We start from the raw sequence: 11958 nt of genomic DNA, 5'->3' as shown, positions 1-11958 counted from the left end.
AATGGCTAGAATCAACAACACAAGAAAAAACAGGTGTTGGTGAGGATGCGGAGAAAGGGAACCCTCTTGCCCTGTTGGTGGGAATGCAAGCTGGTGCAGCCACTCTGGAAAACAGTATGGCAGTTCCTCAGAAACTTAAAAATAGAGCTACCCTATGACCCAGCAATCACAGTACTAGGTATTTACCCAGAGAATACAAAATACTAATTCGAAGGGATACATGGACCCCTATGCTTATGGCAGCATTACCAACAATAGCAAAGATATGGAAGCAGCCCAAGATGAATGGATAAAGAAGATGTGGTGCACATGCACACGATGGAATATTACTCAACCATAAAAAGAATGAAATCTTACCATTTGCAATGATGAGGATGGGACTAGAGGGTATGGTGCTAGGCTAAATAAGTCAGTCAGAGAAAGATAAATACCATCTGATTTCACTCATAAGTGTAACTTAAGGAATGAAACAGAAGAACATGGGGGAATAAAAAAGAGGCAAACCACAGAACAGACCCTTAACTGTAGAGAACAAACCGATGGTTACCAGAGGGGAACGAGATGGGAGGATGGCTGAAGTAAGGGATGGGGGATAAGAGCACACTTATGATAAAAAAAAGAAAGAAAGAAAGAAATCCATCTTTGGTGGGCAAAGCGGCTGGGATCTCATGGGATAATCTGCAGCGTAACCCTGGGAGACCTAACACTCAGAGTCTCCCTGCAGCTGGAGGGGGGGGTTGTCAGTAAACACATAGCAAGTAATCCCACCTACTGGGGTGGGAAGATGGGGGAGTGTCGCCTACTGGGAGATTCGGGCTCCTGGTGTTGGCTCCTGAAGGGTGAGATCCTGAGAAGAGATGTCCATGTGATTCGCACCCTGTCTGTGGAGGGAGTAAGGCCCTGAGTGTGGTGTGTGTGTGTGTGTGTGTGCGTGGGTGCGTGGAACTGCCTTGGGACCCTGCTGCCCCAGGCTTGGGGAGCAGCCAAATGGGCACCCAGGTCCCCAACCCAGATGTGGGGAGAAAGGGATGTTTGCAGAGACTGAGGTAGGACAGAAAAAGTGAGTTCTCTACCCCCTGTGTGGTGTGGTGTGTGTGTGTGTGTTTTGTTTGTGCATTTGTGTGTGAGTGTGTGTTTGTTGGCGAGGGTGCTCACAGTCATCCAGAGGCCCCATCCAGTCTGTCTGCGGCACCAGCCGGAGGTCAGGCTCCACTCCCCAGGAGAGCAGCGTGGCCCACCCCCCACTGCCCTGCTTGTGGGCCACCGCAGCCTGCAGGGGTGAGGAGAGGGGCCCACTCGGGAGGCTAAGTGACAAGCTCGCATGTGGCAGCTGAGCGGCCGGTTCCCAGGCAGTGCTCCACATGTGTGCGTCCCTGTGGTCACCGCTAACTGGGGATCCGCAGCCCTTCCCGCACACACCCTGTTATCCGCTGCTCGGGAGGTGTCTTCCCGGAGCCGCCGCCGAGCCAGGCCCCCGGAGAGCCTGCGGACACGTTTGTGCAGCGGGAGAGCTGATGTTGTTTGCAACAACACTTTGCGGGAAAGGTTGCCCTGGACGAGACTGGCTGCAAGGAACATGGAGATTCAGGTTACCGGCTTGCAGCTGCTCAGCTGGACGCTCCCTCGAAGCGCCTAGAACCCACTCCAGGCTCAAGAAAGAACCTAGTCCAGCTCCCCCTTCTCAGGCCATGAAGCCGCAGCTCCGAGAACATAGGCATGGCTGTAATGTACAGTCTAATCCCAGCGCATAAAACCCATCACACCAAAAATCACATAGGAAAGAATGTAAGGAAATACACTGATATTTGAACAATGGTGTCTGCGGTGGGGGGTGTGTTGGATTATTCTTTCCATGATTCTGCGGCTTCCAAGGTGTATAAGCAGGAATACTTTTTTTTTTAAAGATTTTATTTATTCATCTGAGAGAGAGAGAGAGAGGCAGAGAGAGCACAAACAGGGGGAGAGGCAGAGGGAGAGGGAGAAGCAGACTCCCCGCTGAGCTGGGAGCCCGACATGGGGCTCGATCCCAGGACCTGGAGATCATGACCCGAGCCGAAGGCAGATGCTTAACCATCTGAGCCATCCAGGTGCCCCAAGCAATAATACTTTTATAATTTTAAAAACTAGAAGTTATTTATTTTATTTATTTTAAAATTAGTTTATTTTTTAGAGAGAGAGAAGTGGGGGAGGGACACAGGGAGAGGGAGAGAGAGAATCCCAAGTGGGCTCCCTGCCCAGCACAGAGCCCAACATGGGACTCGCCCTCATAACCCTAAGATCATGACCTGAGCTGAAATCAAGAGTCAGATGCTCAACCGACTGAGCCATGCAGGCACCCCTGAATGTTATTTATTTTAAATGAGTTTATCAAGTTGCCCTAGTTTAATTGCCTTGTCATTTTACAGGACATGTTTGGTCTGGTAATAACAGCATTGATTATAATAACAATATATTAAAAACAACCCAAATTTTCAATAACGCAGGAGTGAATATATGGCAAATCCAGCCACTAGACTACTATGGAGCCTTTTAAAATGACCAAAACTAGTCCAGCAATGTAAGAAATCTCATTTTCTTTATTTTTTTAAAAGATTTTATTTATTTATTTGACAGAGAGAGAGACAGCAAGAGAGGGAACACAAGCAGGGAGAGTGGGAGAGGGAGAAGCAGGCTTCCCACGGAGCAGGGAGCCCGATGCGGGGCTCGATCCCAGGACCCCGGGATCATGACCTGAGCTGAAGGCAGACATTTAACGACTGAGCCACCCAGGTGCCCCAAGAAATCTCATTTCCATACAAAAACCTTTATATAAAACCTTCTAAGGTGAAGTGCTCTGAAGTATCTCTTGATGGCAGTTGGATAGTAACTTTTATCTTCTTTGTGTTGTTCAAAACATCCAAGTTTTTAATTAAAAAGCACATATTCCATTCAGAATCAGGGGAGAGAAAACCTCACTTCAGAACAATAAGAATGTTTCCGCAAGCGTGCTCGGACAACTGGATGTCCACCTGGGTGAGAGTGAAGCTTCCTTACGTTGGGCAGAAAATTTAAGTCAAAGTGAACCACACACCTAATAAAAGAGCTGAAGCCACAGAACTCTTGGACAAAAATACAACGAGTAGAACTTTGTGCCCTTGAGTCGGCAATAATTCCTTAGATAAGACACCAAAAGCACAAGGGGCAAAAGGAAAAAAATAGATACATTGGACTTTATAAAAAAAAAAAAAATTCTTCTGTTCGGCAAACACCACCAATTAGAAAGTAAAAAGACAACCCACAGGATGGAGGGAAGTAATTTTCAAATCATGTATCTGAGGAAGAACTTGTGCCCAGGATATTTAAGTAACACTCACAACTCAACAATAAAAAGATGAATAACCCAACTAAAAACTGGGCAAAGAATCGGAATAAACATTTTGCCAAAGAAGGTGCACAAGTGACTAATAAACACATGAAAAGGTGCTCAACGTCACTAGTCATTAAAGAAATGCTAATCAAAACCACAGTAGGATGCCACTTATCAGCCAACCGCAGGGCTACAAAAGAGACAGGCAGTAACAAGTGTTGGCAGTTATGCGACCAAACTGGACCTGGAAGATATTGCTGATAAGGAGGTAAAACGTTGTAGCTGCTTTGGAAAATTTGTATGTTCTTCCAAATCTTAAACATAGGGTTATCGTGTGACCCAGCGTGTCTACTCCTAGGGATACACCCCCAAAAATATACCTCCACATAGACTTGCACAGAATGTTTATAGCAGTGGTATTCGTAATATCCCAAAAGTGGAAACAACCCAGTTGTCCACAACCAATGAATGAGTAAATAGAATGTGCTATCAAACAACAAATATTATTATTTGGCAATAAAACAGGGATGACTTACTGACATATCTTCAACAAGAACGAACCTTGAAAACATACTAAAGAAAGAAGACAGTCACGAAGAACCACAGATTGCCTGATTTCATTTATATGTAATGTCCAAAATAAGAGAATCTTTGGAGTCAGAAGGTGCATTCATAGGTGAAGTGTATAGTATGTTGGTCCTATCTCAGCTGTTAGATATATACAGAAATAAGGCATAAAAGAGCAAAGAGACAGAAGGGGAGGGAAGGAGTGACACCCACCCGTGAGTCACTACTATGCTCCAAATACGAGCCGGAGTTCTTACTATACTGGCTTATTTAGGCCTTGGCACACCTCTGAGAGTGGGCATGACAACCTCATTTTCATTCTCATCTCAGTATCCAGAGAAGTAGGATCTCATAATCCACAGTGGCTGAGCCTATGAAGCCCAGGTCTGTCTGACCTCTCAGCCCACTCACGACTTTGTCCATGACTTCTGCAGCTGACCTGGTATCAGGACGGGGGAGGTGATGTCAGAACCCATGCTTAGTACACAACCTGGGCTCCTCCAGCCAGAGTCACTGCAAGAGAACATCTCAGGGCTCCAGATAGAACAGGCTGGGACCACAGGCTCCAGAGAGCCTGACTATGGCAGACCTATGGCCCTGGGGTCCCATATATCACCTTGTAGTTTCCCAGGCACCACTATAGCCCCTCGAAGCCTTGAACCAAAGATGCTCCTTTGTGCTATGGCATGTGGTCTTGTCACTCTCACCTGCGTTCATTACCGACTACCTCCTCTGGGCTGGGACAGAGACAACCAGAGAGAGCTTTAGCCCTCACAAATCTTACATCCAAGTAGGCTGGGGACAGTGCCAAACACCTTTCATAGGCTATAATGATGAGGTGTTCATAGTGCTCTGGGAGCACAGAGGAAGGGTGACTAACTGTTTGGGAAGTCAGAGCAGGCTCCATCTACCAATCTGTTTACCTATCTGTCCACTCATTCACTCATCTGTCCATCCTTCTATCCACTAATCCATCCACCCATCCACCCAATAAACCATCCATCCATCCATCCACCCATTCATCCATCGACAAATCCATCCATCCATTCTTCTACCAATCCATCCATCCATCCATCCACCCACTAATCCATCCACCCATCTGCCCACCAAACCATCCATCCATTCATCCATCCATCCATCCATCCATCCATCCATCCATCCATCCACGAATCCATCCTTCCATTCTTCTACCAATCCATCCATCCATCCATCCATCCATCCATCCATCCATCCATCCACGAATCCATCCACCCATCCGCCCACCAAACCATCCATCCATCCATCCATCCATCCATCCATCCATCCATATGTCCAACTATCCTTCATCCAAAACTGTTTATAGTGCTCCTTCCACCCCCACTGCTCTTGATGCTGAGGATTCATCACAGAATAAGACAAATTAAGTCGATTCTCTTCTAGATCTTACCTTCTAGTGCATATAACATAAAGCAAACATGTAAAATAATTTTACATACAGAAAATCACCATGAAGAAAATAAAACAGAATAACAAATGGGAAAATCTGGCAGGCAAGGATGGTTTCTCTGGGGAAGTGGTCTTTGGGCTGAGGTCCAAATGAGGAGGAGCCATCCATATGAACGTCTGAGGGAGGGGAGGTTCCAGGCAGAAGAGCCAACATATACAGAGGCCAAAGGCAGGAATGGACTTGGCCTGTTCAAGAGACAGGACAAAGGTCAATGTGCCTGGAGCTTAGTGATTTTGAGCAAAGGGGATGTTTGTGCTGAGTCTCAAAGAACAAGAGCTTGCTAGGCAGAGAAAGGTGTGGGGCCAGCATATGTGGAAACCGGGAGACGTGAAGGGAACCTGTGTTTGTCCAGTAAGACCAGGCACTTCTAAATGTTTTTCTTTCACAGAGGGGAATACACAGCCGGGAAATCCCTGGGAAAGAAGATGGAGGTCTGGGGTAGTTGACCAGATATAATACACTTTATGAAGCTTCTTAGATTAGAGAGTGTGGCATTAGTTCATTTGTAGAAGAATAGATTAGAAAACCCAGAAATGGGTCCACCACATGTGAAATGTGGTCAGTGTGGCTTCTCAAGTGAGTGGGGAGAAGAGCTTTTTAATCAATGGCTTAGGGACACCTGGAGAGCCACACTGGACCTCCTCCTCACAACAGGGACCAGCGGATCTGAGAGGAGACCATGCAAGTGTTGGGAAAAAACCACAGAACTCCTTTTACAACGAAAATCAGAGAAACGCTTTTATAGCTATGACTCCAAACCCAAAAGCAATCAAGCAAAGATGAATAAATTTGCCTACATAAAATTAGAATGTTTATATGGCAAAATACACCATAAGCAAGGTCAAAAGACACAAAATACTTGAAACTAATATCACAGATGCAGGACTCCAAACCCTCGAAGTTCCTGACAACAAAGAAAAAGTCCAGTGACCTGTAGGAAAATGGGCGAAAGTTACCAGCAGTTTGTGGAGATGAACAAGCACATGTGTCTTTTATTTTATTTTTTTGAAGATTTTATTTATTTATTTCAGAGGGTGAGAAAGAGCATGAATGGGGAAAGGGGCAGAGGGAGAGGGAGAAGCAGGCTCCCCGCTGAGCAGGGAGCCCGATGCAGGGCTCAATCCCAGGACCCTGGGATCATGACCTGAGCAGACGCTTCATCGACTGAGACACCCAGGTGCCCCCACATGTGTCCTAAATACAGGGACAGGTGCTCCTCCTGGTCACGTGCAGAAAACGTGAAACAAAGCCGTGCTGATATCCCATGGCTCAATCACCAGAGTGCAGCCCAGGGATGTAACAGCTTACTGTGTTGGTGAGACTGGGAGAGCTGGGGCTCCTTTCTGATGGCAGGTGGGAATGCAGACCCCAGCCACTCCTGCAGGGCCATGAGGTTCATGGAGCTGAGGCCAGGACGCATTTGACCCTCAACCACAGTACACATGTGCCCGGGACACGCTGGGGGAAACCCCCCCCACACACACCCGAGGCCATCGCGGTGCTTGCGCTCAGCGGCAGGAGACTGAGCACTCCCAGATGCCCATCACAGGAGGTTGGCTGACTACATCCTGGCCACCTCCACAGGAGTGGGGTGCGGCCATGGGGGGCGCCAGGGACAGCATGAGGGCCCGTGTGCAGTAGCATTTGAACAAAGTGGGGCGCAGGACGGTACAGAGAGGGTTTGTGGGCGTGCTTGTGCTTCTTGTGTTTTCTAAGGGAACAAGTGCACAGATAAAGTCAAAAGAATGGAAATGGCTGCTGGGGGGTGGGGAGGGAGGGTGCGTGGGGTGGGGAGGGGTGAGGCTTCCGTGAACCCCTGCACGCAGGCCCCTCTCACTCCGGAGCCCTGTCAACGTTGGCTAAATGAGACCACAAAGAAGGTGTCCCTGCAAATGAACCTGGCTGCTAATCAGATGGGTGGCAAGAAATCCTCACGTTGCCGTAGAAAAGCAGTATTTAGAGTGTGGAATTATAGTGAACTATATTCTAAGGCCCCCCCCAAAAATCTTAAATAGTCTTCTAAGAAAAAAGAATAATAGAAGGAGAAAAGTAAGGAAATGCTATCTTCTCTGATGGAAAACAGGAATAACATCAGAAGACCCCCACGTCCCCCATTTATCTGATTCTCTCCAAGGCTGAGTGCAGAGAAGACAGGAGCTGGGACAGTCCCAGGGGTCTCCCCGGCAACCGAGAAGCAGGCCAGGAGAGCACAGTGGCCTCTGCTCACCAGGCATCCAGCTGGAGGCTCCCTGCCAGCTCTGCCATCCTTCCCCGGGGGCTTCGGGCCTCTGGGTGGGGTGAACCAAGAGGCGGCCAGACACTCGAAGGGGTCCAGGACCAGCAGAAAAACCCCACAGTGCTTCCTGGCTCGGGGTCCTCGCCGAGGCTGGAGCCTCAGGCTGGTCCTCCCCGCCAGTCCCAGAACCCAGCCTGGTCTAGACTACGGGGGGAGCACCTCTGGGGCACCTGCAAGGGGCAGGGGAAGGCTGGAGGCCATGCGGGGGGGAGGAAGAAAGAAAAACAGCTGATGCGTTCAGTAGGTCTGTGCTGAGGACTCCACGTCAACGACATATGCCCATTTTCCAGATGTGGAAACAGAGGGTCTGCCTTGGTGATTCAGCGGAGGCTGCAAAACTAGTGAGCCCATGATTGGGGGACACCTGATCCACGGCATGCCCGGAGAATGGGGGGCTGAGAGTGTGTAGACCCATGTTCACAATCCTCCCCGCTCAGGCCTGGGTGCCAGGGGACCCCCAGCTTGGGGGAGTGAGACAATGGGAATGCCATGTCCCTGGGAGCCCCTGGCGTCTGCTGCAGGCCAGCTCTTCCCAAACACAGCAGATGCCTCCGAGGCTCTGCACGGGAGGGCGGGAACGGTGACAGGTGCTGCCGCCTCCAGGCGGCCTGTCACTGACCAGCTGCCTCCCGTCAGCATCCCTGCCCAGAGCTCCCGTTCCAGCCCAGCCCCTCCCAGCAGGCCCCCTTCCCTGGTGGTCGGGCTCCCAACTCCCGCTGGGGTGGGGCTGCTGCTGGCCCCAGGTGTCTGTGTTGGACAAGAGCCCGCTGGGAGTGGGGGGCCAGGGCTCAGGAATGGGATGAATTACCCCGGGAGAGCACAAGTGTTGTTGGTGCCAGGGAGGCCCGGGGAGGGGAAATCGCTCCTGGTGGGGAGGTACCAAGGCTTCATGGAGGAGACTGTGTGGGGATGGACGGGGTCCGCTAGCTGGGAGCCACGGAGGTGCAGACCGGAGGACGATGGGAGCGTCAGGCCAGCTGGAGGCCAGGGTGAGGCTGGACGGCAGACCCGCAGCAGGTCATTCCGGGAGACCTTCTTGGGAGGCCAAGGGGCTGGGACCGCACCAGCCCTGGTGGGGGGAGGGGTCCCTGAAGGTTCTGAGCCGGGAATGGCCCCATCGGAGCTGGGTCAGGAGCACGGTGAGCATGAGGATGGGAGGGAGCCTGGAGCAGGCGGGTTGGGGTGGGGACTCTCCCCTGGACCTGCCTGGACCCGTGAACGTGGGTGGGAAGAGAGGACATCCTCCCGTCACTAACCTCTGACTGATGTGGGGCTTCCTTCTGAGCAAGGTCCCAGGAGGCCCGATAAGGCCGCTGAATCTCCCTGCCACACAGCCGGGGCCAGAATCCCGGGCGGGGGTGGGGGCATAGCTCTTTCCACGTGGCTCGTTAGCAGAAGGGCCCACAGACCCCCGCAGGGCAAATTTAGCTCTCGAATATTTGCTAACAGTGTCAATGCTGTGTTTCCTTTGAGACCCCCGCATTGGACGTTGTGCGCGGACGCCACTAGTCTGGGAGGGGCTGTCAGTCTCCCCGGCGGCCAGGGGGCCGTGCTGCATAGAGGGTCAGGAACGCCTGCGCTGGGGGTTAACCCAGCCCCGCAGGCGGCCAGAGGATGCTCCTTGGGGACAGAGGGACAGTCACCAGGAAGAGCCAAGCGCCTGGGTCAGAGGCCAAGCCCTCGCCCACACCCAGGGCTGGCCTCCCTGGCTGGCAGGAGCCGCTTTTAGCCCCGTTCAAGGCCAGCCAGGGTTGGGGCCAGGCAGCATGGTGACCTCATCAGGGGTCACCCCCTGCTCACAAGGGCCCAAGTGCAATGAGAGGCCCAGTCCTGGCCAGGGCCGGTGGGGTTACAGGGATGGGGGTGGCGGGCTGACCCTGGGGCTGACACATCAGCCCTGTCCTCCGCTGCCCTCCCAGGCCTGGTCCCCAGGAACCAGCCCTGTGGGGTGCATAGCAGGGCCTGAGGGTGACAGTTCCACATTTACTCTCACCGCAGGCTGGGGGGCCGGAGGGTGAAGGGGGAGGAAGGTGCGGGGTGTCTGCCTCCTTCCTGCTGCTGGTGGCATGTGCCGCCCCGTGTCTCCCCAGCACCGTGCTCTTGGGTCCTGTCTGTTCCGTGGCTGGTAGGCACCCGCAGGTGGCCTCACAACTCACAGAGACCAGAAGCTCCAAGGCATCATTTGAAAAACAAAGCTCAACCACGAAGCCCTTGGGCAGTGTAGGGCCGCCCAGATTTCCCCATGTGTAGAGAATTCCCAAGCATTTTGTGTTCAGGGGTGACGTCCAGCGGGACTCCTTCTGGCTGCAGGATTTGGCTTCTGTTTCCGGGGCGTGGGAGAGGTGCCTGCCTGTTCAGAGGCCTGGGTCCTGTGGGTCATCCCCTAAGAGTGGGCATGCTGGGTATGACCCAGTCCTCACTGGTTTGCCCAGTGTTTGCACTTCCAGGGTCTGTACCCACACGGCTGCCCTGAGGGCTCGGCACTGCAGGGCGGGTCAGTGTGGCCTTCCAGAAAGGGGAGCCAGCTGGAGCCGCAGGTGCCCCTCTTCCTTGGAACGGTGGCCGCTGACTCAGCCCCCCTCATGCTGTCAGAGCGGTGGACACAGGTGTGGGCGTGGGACACTCCTGGACGGCTCTGTCCCTGCTGGGCTCTGTGGCCGGAGCAGGACATTTCACAGCTCTGGGGCCCTGCGTCCTCTCCGGGATCCATGACGGTGTGTCCTGCGCCCCACCGGGCAGATGCTAAGTGAGAGCGCTGCACAAATCGTGGGCGCAAGGCCTGACTCAGGGGGCTCCTGTCTGCACTGTGCTCTGGCCAGGGGACCAGGCAGCGGCCGGGAGCCACACCCGCATCCCGTGGACACAGAGTCATCAGCACTGGGCGAGCGCCCGCAGGTGGATCCTCAGTCTGAGGGCAGGGGGGCAGCCCGGGGTGCCAGCACGCATTGGGAAAGACTCCATACTTGTCTCGTGCCTTCCACGGGCCACGGAGCCAAAGGTTTTCTTTCCCTGCTCGGGCCTGCTCTGGGACCACGGAGTCCCCACTCTCAGGGGCAGCCCAGGCCAACTGCAGGGTGGAGCCCTGCCCCGCAGGGCTGTGCGGTGACCGCGCATCCCACCCCGACGCAGGCCTGCACCTCCCCGCCAAGCCCGGGACAGTCGGGCGGTCAGGCAGCCGGCGCGCCCGCTGAGGCCACGGCCAGCGCCGAGGGGCGGGGGCTGGGCCTTAGCTTTATTCCAGACGCTTGGTTGGGCAGGAGGCCCCACGGGTACTTCTTTGAGCTTGAGCGCCCCCTGCTGCTGGCGCTCCGAGGGTCCCGCCTCCCCCAGCCTCTTTTCTTGGAACTCCCACATCCAGGAAGGACATGGAGAGCCGGGGGGGATGGGGGGGAAAGAGCCTGCGGGCCTGGGGTCGGAAATGGAGGGGTGCTGGCCGCTGCCCAGGCACCTGCGTCTGGGATGGAGGACAAATCTGGCCCCTGAGCCTTCCTCACCCACCAGCTCCTTTCTGGGAGCCGGCATCTGGCTTCCGCTCAGAACTGCTCAGGGTGGTGAGGGCTGTCCCCAGGGAGGGGCTGATGTGGCCCCGCTGGGGTCAGATGCGCCCCTGCTCTGGCCCCAGAGCCCACGTGTGTGCGGCATAACGGGCCCACTCCTAGTCATAGAAGCCGCTCAGCATCCACGGAGAGACAGCTCCGCCCCTCGGAGCGTGCCGAGGCCCACGACCTCCCGGGGAAACCACTCGGACACGTGGCCTGTAGCGCACGTCCCCCCCGTCAGCAGGTGGGTCAGAGCGCGGCCATTGGGTCTGACCTGAACTGTGAAGGACCCGGCCGAGGGCGATGCACCAGTGTCTTAACAGACGGGGCCACACTTGGGACCACACTGGGGCTCATGCTTCGAATAAGGGACCTATGCCCTGGGGGCAGGAGGAGCTGAGGGGCCACACAGGGCCTTTCCCCACTCCTGCCGTCTCCCGACTCTCCTTGCCAGCCCGCCACGCAAGGACCCGCCACCCCCAAGGGCTGTCTGTGTCTGTCCCTCCGATCTTCTCAGAAAGCAACAGTAAAATCCCCTAGACACCGCCGTGTGATGGGGAGGAGGTGTGCTCTCTCTAGCTGGAGGCATAAGCCGGGGGAGGAGGAGCTATGGGTCTGTGCGGGGGCCAGGCGCCCATGGGCGGAGGCCTGGCTCACCTGTAGGACAGGCATCCGGCTCTCCACGCCTCACCTCCATGCAGCTGCTGCCTCGTAACCCCCAGGC

This window comes from Halichoerus grypus, chromosome 4 (genome assembly GCF_964656455.1).
Source record: "Halichoerus grypus chromosome 4, mHalGry1.hap1.1, whole genome shotgun sequence".
Classification (NCBI taxonomy): domain Eukaryota; kingdom Metazoa; phylum Chordata; class Mammalia; order Carnivora; family Phocidae; genus Halichoerus; species Halichoerus grypus.
The sequence above is the reverse complement of the archived record's forward strand: the minus strand, read 5'-3'. Positions refer to the sequence as shown.